Genomic DNA, 4,789 nt, shown 5'->3' with positions numbered 1-4,789 from the left:
CAGGGGGTGGGCCTAGGGGGGCGCACCAGCCCACTATGGGCTGGTTCCCCTCCCACTTCAGCCCATGGGGCCCTCCGGGATGGGTGGCCCCACCCGGTGGACCCCCGGGACCCTTCCGGTGGTCCCGGTACAATACCGGGTGACCCCGAAACTTTCCCGATGGCCGAAATACCACTTCCTATATATAATTCTTTACCTCCGGACCATTCCGAAACTCCTCGTGATGTCCAGGATCTCATCCGGGACTCCTAACAACATTCGGTATGCTGCATACTCATATTCATACAACCCTAGCGTCACCGAACCTTAAGTGTGTAGACCCTACGGGTTCGGGAGACATGCAGACATGACCGAGACGACTCTCCGGTCAATAACCAACAGTGGGATCTGGATACCCATGTTGGCTCCCACATGCTCCTCGATGATGTCATCGGATGAACCACGATGTTGAAGATTCAATCAAACCCCGTATACAATTCCCTTTGTCAATCGGTACGTTACTTGCCCGAGACTCGATCGTCGGTATCCCAATACCTTGTTCGGTCTCGTTACCGGCAAGTCACTTTACTCGTACCGTAATGCATGATCCTGTCACCAACCACTTCGTCACTTTGAGCTCATTATGATGATGCATTACCGAGTTGGCCCAGAGATACCTCTCCGTCATACGGAGTGACAAATCCCAGTCTCGATCCGTGTCAACCCAACAGACACTTTCGGAGATACCTGTAGTGCACCTTTATAGTCACCCAGTTACGTTGTGACGTTTGGTATACCCAAAGCACTCTTATGGTATCCGGGAGTTACACGATCTCATGGTCTAAGGAAGAGATACTTGACATTGAAAAAGCTCTAGCAAACGAACTACAACGATCTTGTGCTATGCTTAGGATTGGGTCTTGTCCATCACATCATTCTCCTAATGATGTGATCCCGTTATCAACGACATCCAATGTCCATAGCTAGGAAACCATGACTATCAGTTGATCAACGAGCTAGTCAACTAGAGGCTTACTTGGGGCATATTATGGTCTATGTATTCACACGTGTATTACAATTTCCGGATAATACAGTTATAGCATGAATAAAAGACAATCATCATGAACAAAGAAATATAATAATAACACATTTATTATTGCCTCTAGGGCATATTTCCAACAGTTGTTTGGTAGCTGATGGCAAAGACCTTCTTTGTCGTCCGCAAGCAGACGACAAAGATCTGGCAGACGGCAAAATCCCTGATTCCAGTAGTGGGAAGCACCGAAGCCACACGGGAGGGAACCGCCTCCACCGCTGTCACGTTGGAAGATTGTGCCTCTAGCACCGACGCGGATTGCCGACCGGACGCCACAACAGAGGCAAACCAGGCCACCCAGGCCCGGTCGGGCCCATATCGGTCCCGCAAAGCCCCGGACACAATGCTGCTGCAAGCCGGCCACCGAGCCGCCACCTTCCACCATCCCGATGCACCGCCACCGCCTCCCGAGAGCCACACCCTAATGTCGGCCCACCCAGACCCAGATGGAGCCCAAAGGACCCAGATCTGGGCCGGTCATGCGCCGCCAACCCGCATCGCCGCGCCACCCCAGCACCTAGAGTCCGCCCCACACCGCGCCAGGAGCACCCGCCGCGGCCTAGGACCGCCGCCTCCTAGAACTACTACGGAAAACCCTAGTAGTAGCGCGGGTTTAATGCCCACTAGTAGCACGGGCAACCGCACTACTAATAAGGCGCTACAACTATTACTTAGCAGTAGCGCGCGCTACAAGCACTACTACTAAGACACATAGCGGCATCGCTTGTTATCTACCGCGCTGCTGCTAATCTAGCTAGTAGCAGCGTGTTTACTATCCATCGCTACTAGTATTCTTTTTTTATTTTTTTATTTTTAGTGTATTTATACGCCGTTATACAAATTTTGGTACAATACCAATTATGAGGTTTACATCATTATGTCCATAACAGTGTGTCAAATGAAGGTGGATTAGGTTCAAGTGGAGGCAATATGTGGTGCATGTCAAAAGTATACTACTAATCCAAACTTGATATAGTTTGAACTAGTAGTACTTTCGATGTGCACCACATGTTGCCTCCACTTGAATCTAATCTGCCAGCACAAGCTATTTAATCATCATCATAGTCATTAGCACCAATAGTATTTATTTAATCACCACTAACACTAGCTCATAATAATCATCATAGTCATTACCACCAACACTAGTTATTTAATCATCATAGTCATAGTGTAGCACATCATCATCTTTAAACTCATTTCTAGCTAGCTAATCACTCCTGCTGCTCTCTCTCAGGTAAAATAACATAAAACATGTGTAGCTCTCCTCCTTCATCAAGTTGGAGCATGCAGATGAACCTGTCTCTTAATCGTGGGTTGCGCTTCTGCTTGCTGCCCCCTAGTACTTGTCTGCGCTCCTCCATCACAGATTTGGTCCAGTCTTTCACTATTAAGAATTCGTCGCTAATCCTAAATGCACTATAGTGATTTGTAGGATATCTTAGCCGTAAGCTAACAATACTCATGGTACCTTTAGTCTCGATCCCATAAGGCACAACATTCATTGGGAGTCCCTGTTGAAGAACATCGTATGGTAACATACTTAGCAATGAAGTTTAGCTTAAAAAATAATGTATGGAAAAGATGCACTGAGGACAAATAGTAAAAATCTTACCATCTTTCCTAAATAGATGTGACCGTAGTTCATTAGGAACACTATTGGTCGCACGTTTTCAGTACTAACATTTCTAAATCCAGGAAGAAAATTTGTCTTGACAGTATCAAGATCCGCAAGCCATGAAACATAATGACTTAGCTCCTCGCAGTTTAGTTCAGCCCCGGGACAATAGTAGGTCCTGTCTACCAAGCGCTGGACATGTTTCCTTGAACGGAAACAAGCTGACAATAGAAATTAGTTGTCAACTATTTTTGAATAAACAATATCAAAGACATAAATATGGTTGAGAAACTCACATAATGGTATAACTGGAGGCGTCTGCACATCGACCCAGATGTCGGTATTACCTTCAATATCATCTGCCGGACGAATATCAAAGGGAATAACCATATCAGGCTCAAATGCATAAGTCTTGCATAGTGCTCGCCATGTTCTGCATCCAAAATAGGAGTAGTCGTCTGAATTGTATAATTTTGCGTGGAAAATATAACCATGCTCGGTCTTCAAGTAAACTTTCTTTACCTCCATAGTACGACTGAAAGCTATCTTATCCAATACAAAAACTCTTGCATGGCAGGGGATATGCTAGTAGAATAGTAAAAAAAATATAAGTTGAAGCAAATGAAGCAGTTGTCATGCTTAATTACGAAAAAAGACTTGTCGTTGTGACTTACTATATCCACTTTAAAGTTCTCGTCCAGCTTGATGCTGAAGCGCCTATCATCATCTAGGAAGATTCCGTCACACAAGCCGCGCTCGTCTTCGCAGTATTTGCAAATACCGAAATCCTTTTCGTAGTTAGACATTTCCTATGTTCATAGTTAAAACATTAATTGAAAATCGATCGAAGACCACTACCAGGATACTCAACACACAATTCCGGGGCACTCGATATTTCCTACATATTCTGGCACAAGTCATGCCAAAATTCACGGAAAAATCCAGCATGAGCTTTGCTAAAATAGGACATATCGAGCGCCTGAAATTTGCCGAAACAAAAATGAATCAACACTCCGGCAAAACATAGGCCACTCGAAGGTGTAACCTGCAAACATGACCGGCCACTTGGACTATTTGAGCAACACAAGATATACATTTCAAAATATCTTATAGGACTCAAATTAGCATGCATTCAATAAGGAAAAGTAAATCATCTCATGCGTCCGTACATCGTCGAATATTATCACTAATACATCCCGAATAGTATCATACATATAACATCACTAATACAACTAAAACCCTAGCACACGACGGGTATCGGTGCGGGTGGTGGACACCCACAAAGAAGGAACCATCACGGGATCATAGCTCCAGTGAGATCCCTGGAGAACCAGCCAGGTATTGGAGAACCTGTGCTCCAACGCAAACAAGTAGCGACGGACGTGCGCGTCCTCCTCACTGACACGGTGACGCACCACCTCCGCGGGGTCCTCGAGCCTCTGGGCCGTCACTGGCCCACGCGACCACCACCAAAGAAGGTTCGGGTCAACGACAGGCTGGCTCCTCACCAACCTGCGCCCCCGGTAGGTAGCGCCTCCCAGTACCACCCCGGCGGAGCCCAGTCCCGGACATGGCCCATCTGGTCAAGCAGGTGTCGTCCTCCGCCAACTCGACGACGAGGATGCGGGATAGGCATCATCCATGTCGATGCGGGAAAAATTGCTTTAACTAAAGAAATAGCAACAAGTTCTTACTAACTATTTCTATTAATTTAACTACTTCTTACTAAAAATAAACTTACTATAAATAAAAATAAACTAATACCTAATTAGTACCTAGTTCTTACTAACTAATTAGTACCTAGGAACTACTGCCCTAATTACCATATAAGTATCCATTTTTTAACTAGGGTTCGTACTACCTAATTAAATAGGGTTAATACTAATTGTAATTAACTAACTAGCACTAAAAATAGCCTAGGGTTCATACTAACTAGCACTAAATAGCTAGGGTTCATACTAACAGAGAGCAGAGAAGAGGGAAGGGGAGAGTGCTTACAGAGGGCGGGGAGAGAGATGGGGTCGGAGGAGACTGCGCCATCGAGACATAGCGAGGTCGGGTCGAGGGAGACGACGGCGAGGCGGGTCGAGGGAGACGGC

The sequence above is a fragment of the Triticum aestivum genome, chromosome 6B, assembly GCF_018294505.1.
Source record: "Triticum aestivum cultivar Chinese Spring chromosome 6B, IWGSC CS RefSeq v2.1, whole genome shotgun sequence".
Lineage (NCBI taxonomy): Eukaryota > Viridiplantae > Streptophyta > Magnoliopsida > Poales > Poaceae > Triticum > Triticum aestivum.
This window is presented reverse-complemented; position numbering follows the sequence as displayed.